The sequence below is a fragment of the Dermacentor silvarum genome, chromosome 9 (assembly GCF_013339745.2).
Source record: "Dermacentor silvarum isolate Dsil-2018 chromosome 9, BIME_Dsil_1.4, whole genome shotgun sequence".
NCBI lineage: Eukaryota > Metazoa > Arthropoda > Arachnida > Ixodida > Ixodidae > Dermacentor > Dermacentor silvarum.
Genome location: NC_051162.1, coordinates 114,545,656 through 114,560,945, shown reverse-complemented (window position 1 = coordinate 114,560,945; position 15,290 = coordinate 114,545,656). Strand labels below are relative to the sequence as shown.

At 46.2% G+C, this 15,290-nt stretch overlaps 1 protein-coding gene and 1 long non-coding RNA gene across 3 annotated transcripts in view; both read right to left on the bottom strand.

The window, feature by feature from the left end:
- The window catches only part of LOC119464125 (rab-like protein 2A), a 411,477-nt gene that overhangs the window by 336,777 nt on the left and 59,410 nt on the right, over positions 1-15,290 (bottom strand). The window lies entirely within an intron of this gene.
- LOC125940316 (uncharacterized) lies at positions 1,683-14,916 on the bottom strand. The gene is made up of 3 exons (XR_007463525.1): positions 14,875-14,916; positions 4,776-4,962; positions 1,683-1,763 (listed from the first exon to the last, which is right to left on the bottom strand). It is a non-coding gene; the product is annotated as an uncharacterized LOC125940316 (long non-coding RNA).

Genomic DNA, 15,290 nt, shown 5'->3' with positions numbered 1-15,290 from the left:
TCGTAAAACATAATCATGTGAAAGTCAGCTCTTGTCATTTACTCATGAAGTTCAAAATATTCTTGATCAATCATCCAGCGCTAACTGCATATTCCTAGACGTCTCGAAGGCATTCGACAAAGTGTGTCAGCAGCTACTACTTCCCAAGCTAAGTTTTCTTTTTAAGTGGATTGAATTCTTCCTTCTTAACCGATTACAATTTCTTAGTGCTAACGGTCATAACTCATCCTTTACTAACGTACATTCTGACTTTCCACAGGGGTCCGCATTTGGACCCCTTCTATTCTTAATTTACATTACTAATCGGTCTTCCGTTGTTTTCTATGACATTTTTCTTTTCGCTTAAGATTGCGTAATCTTTCGTGAAATTAATTCGATTGGAATATTAACACCCTCCAATCTAAACATAGTTGCTGTATTCAATTGGTGTAAAATCTGGCGAATGGTGCTTAATATAAAAAAAAATGCAAGATTATGCTCGTCGCTCGAAACACTAACTGTCCTCCTATTTATCTTTTTAACAGTGTTCCATTAGAATCAGTCACTTATAAATACCTAGGTGTTCATATATCATGTAATTTAAATCGGGCATTTCACACAGAATGGATTTTTAACAGTGCTAACTGTATGCTGGAATTCTTACGTCGCCGCATTTCCACCGTTCTTTCCTATGCTAAACTAATACTTAAAAAAAAACCTTAATACATCCAAAGCTTGAATACGCCGATTCTGTGTGGTATGCTATGCATGTAAAATTAGTGGCTGCCCTGGAACTTATTCAAACTAACTCGACTCGTTTCATTTTCTCTAACTACAATCGCACTGCTAGCATAACAGCCATCAAAGTCAGCCTTTCAGTTCCGTCTCATCGACAAATTGGCCGCATGAATTCATTTCATAACATATACTACCATACCGTTCTTCCCGACGTCCGTGTATTTATGTCCCATCGCATTGATCATCGCCATAAGGTGAGTATTCCATTTTGTGAAACAAAAACATTTCCCAAATTTTTCCTTCCGCGCACAGCCGTCGAGTGGAACCCCCGTTCTGCGGTCATTGTATCAATCATTGGTAATCAACGTTTTCGCGAAGAACTAACCACCTTTATTTAGGTACAGGCTTGTTTGAATTCGTTATTATTACTCACTGTATCTTGCTGTCGTTCTTGTTTGTATTTTTTCACACTCATCTCGGAAATGCCTTTGGCCTTTAGGGTAAATAAATATATAAATGAATGCATTACAGTCGACCATTATCGCGAGATGGGTACCGCCAAATTTTTACTGCCCATTATTTAGAAGATCTACAAGGTCATGAGAAAACTAAAACAGCTGATGTAATGACTTTTAATAACCTCCTGCCGAATTACCGAATAAAGCGTGATTTGGAGAAAAAAAAAAGGCTCAGTGAACCTGCTTAAAATAGGCAAACTCAGAGCCATCTCATCAGAAGCTCTGGCCTGGGGTCAAGTACGGTTCTGCGCTATCACCGAAATGAATACTGCCGCGTATGGTACATCACCATGCAATTTGCTGCGACCACATATTGTGGTGTAAATATTATCAGTCTTGAAACCACGTAGAGGCACAATTTTATTAGAGAAACATTTTTTTAAACGAGAGCGAAACGGAAATATTTCAACTGCTAAATTTTTATTCGGATATTTTTTTTCATATTACAATGGCCATCCCTTAACCGAAGCCTTATTCTGTAAATGTCCCTGTGGTATAAACGCAGACATCGCTTTAGTGGTAATTTTCCTGTAAGAAAACAAAAATATCAATTAGTTTCAGCAAATCTTCTGCGATAACGTTTTGAAGCCATAACTTCCTTAGCTTCTACCCCTACTACGCGTTTTGTATGTTTCTTGCTTTTTATGGCAGGAGGGTAGGCTTTGGCTTTTAGATAAGGGCTGGCTGCTACGCTGCCGAGCTCACAAAATGGGCCAATGTGCACGTGTACGAATAGACAACTTGCTGCTGGCTCCTGTCTGCTGTAGCAGAGAACTTGTGTCACCGGGTATGCGCAAGGAGTATGTGACCTAACTACTTCTCCGTAAGATAAGTGACACTGCTATGTGGTCTGTCTTGGTCGATGGCCCGTAATAGATGTATCGAGGTGACAGACATCTATGCCCCGAGGGTTCCTGCTTGATGGATAGTCATTGCAAGTAAACCGCAGTCAGGATACTATAGGGATAGTGGAAGTTCCTACGGAGTTTCGACTAATGTACCCTGTGATTGTGATTGTCGGCGAGATTGCCACTCCTTGTCGTATGATGTGTCTATAAGGCGTTGTGATTCATGGATAGCATGGTGATATGCAGCAGGTCACACAAGAAATCTATCGCTGACACATTGACAACCATCTTCGGTGATCTTTGCCTCAATTGTTTCTTGTTCTATGATCTGTTATATCGTTCAAACGAAATCATATTTAGCTAAATGTGCGACACACAATGAGCGCAAGAAGAGCACTCGTGGCGACTCCACTTCCGCGGTCACCTTGCTTCCTGGCGAGCTTGTGCGGCTCTCTGTCCCGTTCACCGCCCCTGGCCTCTCATCGAAACTACTCCCTGAAATATGAAGGCCCTTACCGCGTCGCTGAGCGCGCATCTCCCGTGAATTATGTCATCGAACCGGTTGAACCGTCTTCGGACCAGCGCCGTCGTGGACAAGACATTGTCCATGTCGACCGCCCCAAGTCATACTACGATCCTGTCATCCTGACGAGCCGTTAGGTCGCCGGAAGGCTCCCTTAACACTCCCAGAGTAATTGTAGCGAAGAGAGAGGGTAGTGGGTCCAGCGCTAGCGGGACCAGATGCTAGTGTGTCCAGCGCTTTTGCTCGGCAACGGCAGTCGCGCTTGAAAACCGTGTCTCGTTTTGACTGTCGCCGCTGCGCTGCTCCGAACTCTAATAAAGCCCTTTACAATAATAATAATTAAAGTAAATAGTGAGGCGAAAGCCTGAGTGCCTCATGGGTCGAAAAGTCCGACGACCGTCCGGGGTTATGGCACAAAAATTCTAGTGACGTCTCAAATCGCTTCTCAGACATATTAAAGGGACTGTTATCATGAGTAGAATCAAGTTCGAAATTAACATCGAAGCTACGAGCATAGCCACATTTTGTTACGAATGCCATCAATTCTTTCATCAATAAAGATCTCGATTACCTCTGTTCGCGCTGAACGGACACCCTTCTAAATAGTCAGTGCGGCCCCAAAAGTGTCTGCCAGTGGTTTTCCCGGTATTGTCCATATTTTCCAAGCAATGTGCACCTGTATTATGACGTTTTGACTAGTACGCCTGCGAGAACTAGAAATAAATCTGTTCAAAGGTAGCGCTGTGTGTTTGTCTAATATGCCTTTCCATGTCACTCTCATTCTGCCTGTCCTGCAAGAAAGTAGACGAACGAAAAATACAGAGAAAGGCAAGACCGTTCTAACCTGCCATTAACAGCTCTGAACCCGTGCCGATGTCTAGGCACGAGAACAAGAAGAGAACAAGAAAAGCGAAAACAATTGATAAGAAGTAACAACGCATTGGAATGAGAATGTCAAAGTAATTTAATGAATGTTTCGTGAGCCCACAGGCTTTCGCTTTCATTATCGGTAGCGTACGCTTAAGAGACTGTCAACATTTTATTAACAAATTGGCGGCATATATGCTTGCTTCGCTGCAAATGACGTCGAACTACGATAGTAGTCCCCCCCCCCCCCCGATACGTAACACCCTCTCTTCTTCCCCCTCCCTCCCCTCACGCTCTTCCCCTCCCCTCTCACTCTTCCCATGATGGATTCAATGGAGGTTTTGCAGAATTCAATTCAAATTTCCAGCGTTCGCCCCGCTCTCGGGCCATCTGTTGGTACCTTTTCATACTGTTGGCTTAAAGCTATATATAGAGCCACGGGTTTAGTCGGCTTGTTTTTGACGCGTAGCGTCTCTTCCACACTACTTATCGCGCGTAGATTTTTCATTTACTACCGTGAAAGCCAGTCCAATGTGTATTCCTAATTAAATGAACGCTGCGGATCACGGTTACATGTAGATATATTTTGCCTTAAATAGGCCTGAGGTTTCCTTTCCGCGTTATTATGTTGAGGAGTATGACAACGTGCCACCATAGCTTGGTTGGTTTGGCCGAGCGGTTGTATAGGTTTTGCCCGGGCCGTTGAATCGAGTGACAGACAGACAGGCAAAGTTTTTCGCGTTTAGGTAGCCCAAGAAAGACCAATCATCTTTAAAAAAACATAAAATCCCATGTCTTTTCGTTCGTCTACGTCTCATTAAGCGGGCTACCGTTCAATAAGGTACTTCCACAGTCTTTGGCTGAGTGAGCTGACATAAAAGAATGACCAATGCTCTGGTGACTTAGGACTGCATTAGCAGTGATTTCTTGCTTGTTCACGAGTCCTGTGTTCGGAACGATAGAGTTGCCCATTACTCTAAATATTTTATATTTTTGTCAATATGATAGGGTATGTTGAAAACAATCAAGATTAGTGAAATCCACTTGTTAGTAAAACAAACGTTGTAGAAGCACATATAAATTCAGACTAATGTGGGCTTATTTTTGGCTGTTCGGCACGTTCTATAACACTATAAATTCTGTTTGCTTATGGTATAGTAGTTTTGGGATAGATACAAACGCAAGACTGGAAAGATTCGTGAAGAATGTTGGAGGAATAAATTTCAAGGAACAGGGTCTTAAATTTAGCAGCGTCTGTTTTCCTACAAAAGCTAGGACAATGTAAACGGAATATTTACTCACCGTGTAATCAGATTCCTCTATGGGCTCAAAGGAACAGAACATCTCGCAGGTACCCAATGTGGGAAAGCTGTTGCAACTGTCGCTGCTTCCAACTGTATGAACGCACGAGTTCGTTGCAGTGTCGAAATAGGATATATTCAGTCCCTTATGTATGCCATCGTGATATTAGGCGGACAGTAGTAGCATGCTGCAATGGAATACGAGAGCTAGTTTTAATTATAGTAATGATGGGGCGGGGATATCACGACTGACAACCATATGCGTTTAAGATGTCAACGGTTAATCAGAGAAAGCAGGAGGCCAAATTGAGGGACCTTGTTTCTGGCATGAAACCTCGCATTGTATATTTTTTTCCGTGCATAGGTAGTTGGAGCATTATGTGGCTGAGTACTTTTTCGCTCACCAGACTTCCGGATAAAGAGTACTCCGTAACATAGCATTAAGGGGCATCTCAGGTGACCTAATCGAAACGTGGACGGTAAAACTCTCGGTAAAACAGACAATCTGTCTGTTCAACACGTTTTACAATTAATCCCTTACAGAGTTTATGGCAGACAATTACATGAAGCCTTGCAGCACTGATAATTCATTTCGTGCTTGATGAGCACGTGCGTAACTTGGGGAGTTCTTCAGTACCTTCCTTCTCCCGTGAAGAGAAACTAGAATCTCATTATTTGTCGATAATCTTTTACTGATAATCTTACGCAGCAAACATAAGCCAAAGATAACGTGGCTTTCTGTTTTTTTTGTCGTATAGACCATTTTCGCGAAGCATTAAGCGCCGCACGTTGCCACAACGACAGCGCACGAATACGAAACCGTTACTGCTTCTGCTCCGCTATTGTGCGATCAGTTGTTAATGCAACTGTGTGCTCCCTAATGCACATTGCGTTAGAATCATGCTGCTAAATGCGAGCGGTAGAGGGAAGACGTGTGTAGTAATTTGCTGGAAAAGTTGTGACTGGCATGTTAGGCCATAAAATGAATTCGTGTGACCAAGTCCCCGGACCTCTGCTTGGGTTCACGAACGACGGCTAAGCCACCCTACCGCTGCTACATAGGGACGGCCTGTGTTGCCGCCTGCCGTTCACGATGCATGGTTTTCCTCGCGGATAAAAAAAAATCACTCATAGCGCCAGCGTTGTATTGATAACCTCTAAAGAATAGAGCTCAACACAGCTAGGGACGTCGGAAAGAGTGAGTAGCGCTAATGACACAGTCACAAAGGGAGTGGCGCGGCTTCCTGGCATAGTAAGTTTCTCGCGCGTTATCTGCACACATACACCCTAGCTCGCATGAAAACTTACGCTCACTCTATAGCCAACATATCGATATGAATAGGTGAATAGGTGTACTCTTGAATCAATGCGCCAAAGCATTGGTGATGGCGACTACGCGACAGCACATGAATATCCGAAGCCGGACATTTCTGTCCACAGGTGGTAAGGGAGTGACTGTCGATAACACGTCCTTGCTAAAAGCTATTAAAAAGTACCGAACATCTAGGTTCCAAACCTTGTGCGCAGCAGAACTACTCTATCGCAACTGAGCAATGCCGCGAGCGATTAGACACAAAATCAATCAAATAGTGACCAGATTTAGCAGCTGTACTGAGTCAGAAACATGACCAGCCACTTGGTCTAAGTGAGTGGAAAATCAAGAACAAAAGAGTAAATCAGACTCATCCTGCTTTAATTCATAAGCGGAAAGTCTCTTCAGCTTGAAACACATTTGTTGCCTCGTTTCTAGTACAAGCACCGCATACGCTGCTTGCGCTGTTTGGACAAGACGGAATGCACTCCGAAAACGCGGTCAAAGCTTCGTGTCGTCCACCCAGTGACCGTTTACGATATCCGCCGAAACATAGCGTTTCTGAGCCGCATGAGCGCCATGCACACCCATTGTAAACACGTAGGCAACGGGGGCAGCTGAGGCAAGGAATGGATCCGCCAACACGTGATGAAACATGGCGGAGCACATGGGATCGCAGTGAAAAGGATCTGTACCCACACCAACAACAACAACCTCTCGCGGGTGCCTTCCCACGTACATTATTCAAAAAATAAATAAGTAAAACAATACGTTCCGTTGTTTTGCACAAAGCTTTAGGAATGTAAATGAAAACAGAAGGCTGTTTTAGGCCCTGAGACAACAACTAAGCCGGTAGAGTTGTTGCTAGAACCGAGTTGCCATTTCAGGCCTTAGCACGCTCCTTCTGGTGAAAGTCGTCATCTTTAGGCGCCTATAAATGGTGTTGACAGATGCGAGCTTAGCACGCCAAATGTTTGGTTAGCGCTGCTGTTCGGTGAAAGCCCTTGCGTTGCTCAAATTGACGTTAAGTGTTCCACCACGTAGAAGAGAAGCTACCTCGCGAATGCCTTCGCAACTCTCTACACGCTTCAGCGCTGATGTTACCGGCAGGTCCAGGGCTAAGTGTAAGCTTGTGTGAGGGTTTAGTTCTTGTGTGCGATTTTGCTAAGAAGGGTCTTGCCAAGACGACCGCGTTGTATTTTCTCAGCTGCAGGATGTCTTCGATCTATTTTATTTATTTAAAATATTGTTGGGGGTTATCGCGGGCTATTTGTATATGACCTCACAATTTGTAACTATTAATCAAATGAAATCAACCACTGCGTGGCATGAGGTGTACCGCAAGGGTTCGTTTTTGGGCCGCTTATGTTTATTTTTGAAATTATAGATATAAGAGAACCTATAACAACCCTGTTAAAATCCACTTGCAAGTCTTGAACTTTGTGTTGTATACCCTTGTTGCTAATAATCCAGACTAGCAGGTGTTGAACACACTATTCACTATGAACCCTAGGACTGGAGCCAAATTGTTAGATGGGAATTAACTCCCCAAAAAATCGGAGGAATGTTTACTAACAAAACTGCGCCTTTAAAAATAATTAATATCAGCACCGCGCGTGCCTGGAAAAGGACAGCCCTTACCTGTTATCTGCCGGAAATATGACACACACTTAAATAGGTAAAATGCATTCCAAACAATCAATAATTGCCGCTAAAACTCCTCAGCTGACCGAACCAGTCGCTGTTCAATTTTAAGAACTAGGTCTCTACTCATGGAGAGAGAGAGAGAGAGAGATTCAACTTTTATTGGTGCCAGAAATCACGAGGGCGGACGCAGCCACCCTCCTCCTAGCAGACGGCCGAGATTCCCTAGGTCTCAGCGGCTTGCCTCGGCTAGCTGGTGGGCCCAGACCTGGTCTTGCTGGTCTGAGCTGAGCAGCAGGATCTTTCACTGCTGGCGGTTTTGAATTTTGCAGCCCTCGAAAGGAGCCGCCTTCGAGCATGCCCATAGAATATGTGGCAGATCCGGCCTACCTTTACCTAATTTGCAATGATCATTGTATTGCCCTGGATATAATCTGCTGCAGGCCACCGGGTTAGGATACGTGTTTGTTTGCAGGAGGCGCCAGGCCACCGCCTGTTTCCTGGTTAGCGCAGGATGAGCTGGTGGGTACCGGACCCTTCCCAGCCAATAGTAATTGGTTATTTCTTTGTAGCTGACCATGTGGTCTCCTCTCGCTCCCGGCTGGGCCGGCCCACTTGCTGGGCGAGTAAGTCCTCGAGCTACGTTGTGAGCCGCCTCGTTGCCGGGGAGAGAGGAGTGCGCGGGTGCCCAAATAATTTGGATCTTCCCGCGATGACGGTCGCTGCTTTTGTTTACAATTTTGAGCGCCTCTGGCGAGATACGTCCTTTCGCGAAATTATGAACTGCAATTTTTGAGTCGCTTATGATTATTCTCGCGTTTGTGGAGGCCACCGCTAATGCTATGGCGGCTTCCTCCGGAACTTCAGGCTTATCCGTTCTCACGGTGCCGCTCGCGAGGGGTTCTCCCTCCGCGTTTACTGCTACTACGGACATCCCTTTGCGTTCTCTGTATTCCGCAGTGTCTACGTAGGCCACGCCCTCTACGTCATGGTATTTGCGCTCAATGTAGCAGACTAACTTCTCCAGGTCTATTCCTGCTCTACAACACAACGGCAAGGGGAGGCTCTAGATGAAAATGGAGCTTGGTCGCATTGTAATGTAAACGATGTCATCGGACGTTCACCACGCTTGCCTACGTTCGGGGCGTCGAGGAACAGATAAAAGAGAAGGGTCAGGTATGTAGTGCTAAAACAAACTGAACAGTATTTAAAACAAGACAGAAAATGAAGAATACAGGTCAGCGTAGTAGTGCACCAAACACTGCCGATACTAAAAAGTGATAGAAATTCTGAGAATTGTCTACTAAAGCGTAAAGGCTCATTCACACCGGCGACTGACAGTGGTCGCGAAACCAAGTTGGTCGCAAAGCGACCAGTCGCAAATGGTCCCTTTTCTCGAAAAGCGACCATTTTGGGCCAGTCGCTCACTGCTCGATTTTTCAGTCGCGCGACCGTGGTCGCAAAGCTGCTCAACCAATCAGCGCCGCGCCGAAAGTGATGTGTGTCGTCGTCCACGCCAAATGCAATGTCCGCGTCACGATATGCAGGCTACAGGCCGGTATGGTAATTGGTGTCTTGTCTTGTGATTCTGGGACGCAGCAGTTGCAGCAACGTGTCGAATGTACGCGGTCGCATTCGCTGGAAGCGAAACAGCAGGAAATGAAAGCACAACACAAACCCTTTTTCCAGCTGCCGTTCGTTGGATGAGCACGTCACCCAAAGGTGAACATCGGGTGAACAGCGTTGCTTTAATATTATGCACCGAATAACACGCAATGCGAACTAGAAACAACAACTTGCTCTCGACAATATTCGTTGTCATGCGCACAAAGTTCGGGCAGGAGGCGGCTTGCGTGGCCGGTCACTTCACGCGAGCGGAGGCACGGGCGCACCCACGAGCGTCGCGTTTTCTTCGGAGGCTTCCGCGCTGCTACAGCTGACACCCCGGCGGAGCACATCAGCACAGGGACGACGTCTTCCTGTTCGCTCGAATCAAAATCCAGCCATCGCTCGAATCAAAATCCATGGCTGTTGCCGGAACGCGAAACGAATTTACACAGTGCCAGCGAAGTGCGCGCTAACTGCGTAGATCCCTAGAATTCTCGCTGAAGAACGAGAATGTCCGGGATTGCGACTTGCAGGTCGCGCTCAGCCGGGCTTGCCGGTGTGAACATCAGTCGCCTTCGGTCGCTTTTTGTTCGTGAGTCGCAAATAGTCGCGCGACCTCCTCAAGTCGCCGGTGTGAATGAGCCTTAAGGATTGTTTGGCTCGGTTGTGACTTCGCTTTTGCTTACTTGTGCCTACTTGTTTTTCCTAGCTTACGCACGTCTACCCGTGGCCTTTCCGGTGGCAAGGAATGCTAGGGCTTTAGTAGAAAATTGTCAGATTTCCTCGCCGCATCCGCCCCTTCAAAGCGACGGAACCAATTGATCCGGAACGCCAGGCCTGATACCACCTCTACAGAAAAGAGCCGGCCAAAAAGGAACACCAGCTACCGCAGTAGCACGTGATCTATAGCGTGAGGGGAGATTACATGGCCGCGACGCCACGTCACCCTTGGTGTCGCTCTTACAAGCCTTTGTTATGTGCGCGTTCCTTGTGCGCGAATGCTCTCGCCGGCGTTCTAACGGCGCCTCGGTAAGGCCATCGCCTCCTCTATAAGGCCCAATGAAAACGCACCACGCGTCTCTTCTTCTTTCTGGAGTTTTACGTGCCAAAACCAGTTCTGATTATGAGCCATGCCGTAGTGGAGGGTTCCGGAATAATTTTGACCATTTGAGGTTCTTTAACGTGCACTGCAATGCAAGCAGACGGACGTTTTTGCATTTCGCCTGCATCGAAATGCCGCCGCCTCGGCTGGGTACTCGATCCCGTGATCTCATGCTCAGCAGCGCAACGCCCTAGCTGACTGAGCCACTGCCGCGGGTCACCAAACGTCTCAATGCGCTCGCTTGCGTGCGAGGAGTTCCTAACTCAAAGGACGCTCGCAGCGTTCGATTGAACATTGGGCCACAGCAAAATGTCAAGTTGTCCCACGTCCAAGTTTCAAGTTGGCCCAACTCCAAATTTCAGTTTTCCTAACCCCCACATTTCAACTTTCGAACACCCCCAAAAGTAAGTTGCCCCCCCCCCCCCCCCCAAACTTTAGGTTGCCCCACCACTAAATTTAGGTTGGCCAACATGCAACTTTCAAGTTGGCCTACCGCAAATTTCAAAATGACCCACTCTCACATGTAAGTTTGCACATGTGGAAAAATTCACGTTTGCCCACCCGCAAAATTCAAATTGGCCCACCGCAAATTTCAAGTTGACCCACTCCCAAATGTAGGTTGGCCAATATCGAAACATTCAAGTTGGCCCACCCCCAATTTTAGTTGGCTCACCTCCAAGTTTCAAGTGGACCCACCCCAAAACTTAAGTTTGCCCACCTCCAAACTTCAGTTGGCCAACCCCTACTATAAGCTTCCTACTTGTATTTTCTATGGAGCCCTATGTATCTTTATGGGTATTCTGTTTCTAATTTATTTTTGTTTGAATTGCTCCTTATCGCTTATAGAGCTACCAATCATCTACAGTTCCACAATTATAAGATTAAACGCCGTCACTTTGCAAATTACGCATCTCGTGGAGGTACACGGCGTTGCTGTTTTGGTGAGATGGGGCTGTGGTACCCGCCAGAAATGCTTACGCATTACAAAAAAGTCACAGGCCTGCGCGGCACACGCAGCACAGCCATAGCGTAAGCTGGTCGAGCGGCTCAAGAGTAGCTCCAATTTGGGCACCACGCACAACAGGGTCTTGCGGAAGTCTCTTTGCCTCGTTTTGACGAGAACGATCTGAACTATCCGTCCGGCATCGACGGCGAGATGTGTCTTGTAGTGCTCTCGGCACAGCAGTCTGCTGAGCCCGATCAAGCCTTACAACTGCAACTTACATGTCGGGCACGCTGCCTTTGCAGGCACCTTAACCAGATGGTGCAAGCATACTGGTGGAGGCTCGGCAGCTCAGGATCGCGTTGATTGCGCGCCTCGTCTGAAGCGCATTTCGTCGTCTGCGCCTGCGCACGCCGCGTTTGCAGACACCTTACCTAGATGGCGTCACTACACTGGCGGAGGCTTGGGTCGTCTGCCCCTACGCGCTTGCCTTATAGGGCATTTTAAAGCGTAAGCTGTTATGGGCTCATTCCAATAGCAGTTTCGGGTGGCGATGATGCCGCCGCGTAACCGCTATCGCCGGAAATGCGAAAAAAAAATACCCGGTCGCCGCCGGGATCGAGCCAGGCCCGCTGCGCGGGAGTCGGATACTTTACCACTGAGCCACGCAAGCGCTTGCTATCGGGCGACGGAAAAAAAAAAAGCCTATAAACGCAGACGCAGACGATCCGAGCCTCCAACAGTATGGTGGCGCCATCTAGTTAAGATGCAGACGACGAGATGCCATTCGGACCAGGCACGCAAAAAAAAAAAAAAAAAAAAACGCGGTTCCCAGTTACCGCCAGTATGGTGGCGCCATCTAGTTAGCGTGCCTGCAAACGCATTGTGCACAGCTCGCAATCGACGCCGGGCGAACAGTTCAGATCGTTCTCGTCAAAACGAGGCGAAGAGAATTTGTCGCGAAGATGCCGGTGTGCGTGGCGCCGACATTGGAGCTACGCTTGAGCCGCTCCACCAGGTTACGCTGTGCCGGTGTAGCGTGTGCCGCGCAGGCCTGTGACCTTTTTCCGCTGCTTGATTGGCTGAGTGGCTTACGATTGATTGGTTTGATTGGCTTACGCGGCTGAGGGGTAGAGTATCTGGCTCCGACACAGCGGGCGTGGGTTCGATCCCGACGGGAATAGGGTACTTTTTCCGCATTTCCGGCGATAGCGGTTACGGCGGCATACACCGTCGGTGGTGGTATCATCGAGAATCGAAACGGCTACTGGAATGAGCCCATAACAGCTTACGCTGCAAAAAACTAGTTCCAACGTCACTGAATACAAAGCGCCACCTAAGAGTTAAAAAAAATGACTCATTATCCCGGCCCTGGGAAAGTTTATGTCGAGCGAAGCTGTTCAACACCACCACTGCAACTGCTGAGGTGGTATACCATACTTATAAAGGCATGAGAGTAATGGTAGTACTGTTATTTCTGAGGAATGGGAGCAATGGTAATTGTGTCGTCGTGCCGCCGCCCATAGCGGTGCTGCAACAACATTGAAATCAGTTGCTAGGCAGGTTATTTTATACAGAACATCCCAACTCTCATACACCAAGATATAAAAAATATGCAAATGACACGTGGCTGGACAAGACCACGGTAATCTTGTTTGCCATCGTTTGGCATTCCGCCTGATTACATAATAAGTTTTAATAATTAATCATTTTCCCAAATGCTATAATTAGATGAAAAGCGTCATCATTATGCATTCTGTCGAAATGCATAATTAGTCTTAATTAAATATTCAATTTAACAAATATTACAATTTGATGAAAAGTGTCAATGCGAAAATTATATGGCAACATCAGAAACTCCCCATACAGCTTTCAGTTGCTCAATACGTGCCACATAAACGTGTTTTTCCGAGAGCGAAAGAACCGCGCGTGTGGACGCAAAATTGCCGGGCGACTGCCCCGTGTATTGGCGGCCTTCTTTCACGGTCGGAAAAACACTTTTATCTAGCACGTATTGAGCAACAGGAAACTGTATTGGGAGTTTTAACAGAGGAGCTGTTCTTGGTCGAGACTTTGTTGTCTGTTCGGTGTCACGCTGTTCACGTGACCAGAGGAGGATGATAGCCGCCCCGGTGCAGGGCAGGTCATGTGACCAGCAGAGGAGGAGAGTCGAGCTGGGGGAGGAGGCGACCAATGAATGGGCGTGCAGTGCCGCGATGAGGCTATCTGAAGATTACAAGCGCGCAAAAAAAAAGAAAAAAAAAAAAAACGGGAGGCACAGCTTGCACGCGAAAAAAAAAAATGCACGGAAAACACAGAGAGAAACTTCACGCGAAAAAAAGAACACACACTGTGAGAACCGCAAATATGTAGCAGCACCAACGAGGCAACGCGTAGAGCTGCTGCCGATGCCGTCCACGTTTCCCCGCGTTCCCGCCGAATGCGCGAGGTGTCCGTGACTGCAGCCGATGCCTCTGGCGGCGGCTCACAGTATTCGACCAGAGAAGTGGAAACTCATCGAATAGCGTCAGAAGTCGCTCCCTCTTCTCGTGTCGAACATTTCAATATAAGTTACTGTTGTAGATCTGTGTTTACTTGTGTTTACGCAATTGTATCACGTGCAAATAATGCACATGTAACACTTGTAACACTGGGTCTAACTAATACAGCATCGCTGTTCGACCATCGTCACGGAGTGGAAGGGGTGGTGATTTTTTTTGTGTTGCTCTACAAATTTTTCATTGACGCTTTTCATCTAATTCTAATATTTGGGAAATAAATAATTAAATAAAACTAATTCTGTAATCAGGCGGAATGTAAAAAGTATTCTCAGTATCTCCAAGCGACGGCAAACAACATTACCTTGGTTCTGTCGAGCTACGTGGCATTTGCATATTTTTTAAGTCTTGGTGCTTGATAGTTGAGATACCCTGCATATGCACCACTATTGTAGTTTGATCGCTTGTGCGCTCGCATAGTTAAGAAATGTACAACTATAATGACGGTGTTGACGCGATTTGATTAGACAAGGATCTCACTATAGAATCGATGAAAGCAGTAGGGAAGTTACGGACCAAATAAGCGCCTCTTCTACCTTACAACAAGGTTATAAATGATAACCCTGTGATGCACAGCCTTCGGGAGAATTAAAAAAAAAATGTGTGCATCACAATTGCGAGATCTCAGAGACTTTGAAGGAACATTTAGACTACCACTTTTCGTTAATTGCCAGGCTGGATTATTTCTAATTTTTGTTCGCAGTGAGTTAAGAAATGCCGACACCTAAATATAAACTAAATGTGTTTAAGAAAGCAATATGACTATCAAAAGTTTTATCTGTTTAGCAGCCTCTCCAAGACCATTGTTATAGGGCGATGCACTGAGTCTAACATTCTAGAGAATGGATGGGTGCTGGTGCGTCTGTCAGGTTTTTGTACCGCAAATGAGTAGTTTGTCTATTAAAAAAGTCAGCAAAGACAAGTATAACTTACACCAAGGGTAAAGACAGCCCTCTTCGGATGTGTTGTTGCAATCTAGAAAAAACAATCAAAACGAAAACAATTGTCTTATCTTGCGTTTTTCTTTTTCCTTTCTGCGACGCTGTATTTATTGGCGTGTTCCTAAATTTATATGTCATTACCTGGAAATTTTTGTACATTTAAGGTTTTAAATTAATCATTATGCTCATGGATATTTCTATCCTACGGCATTTTAAGGGCTCATTTAGACACTCATGCTATCCATTCACACTTATTCCATTCAGTTCACTATCGGAACTCCATGACAGTGGCGGTAGTGCCCCCAGTGGCATGAAGGTGGTTCAAGCTTTCACATAATATAATAAAATTATTGGGTTTAAGGTGCCAAAGACACAATTTTATTATGACGCACGCCTTGGTGAGGACTT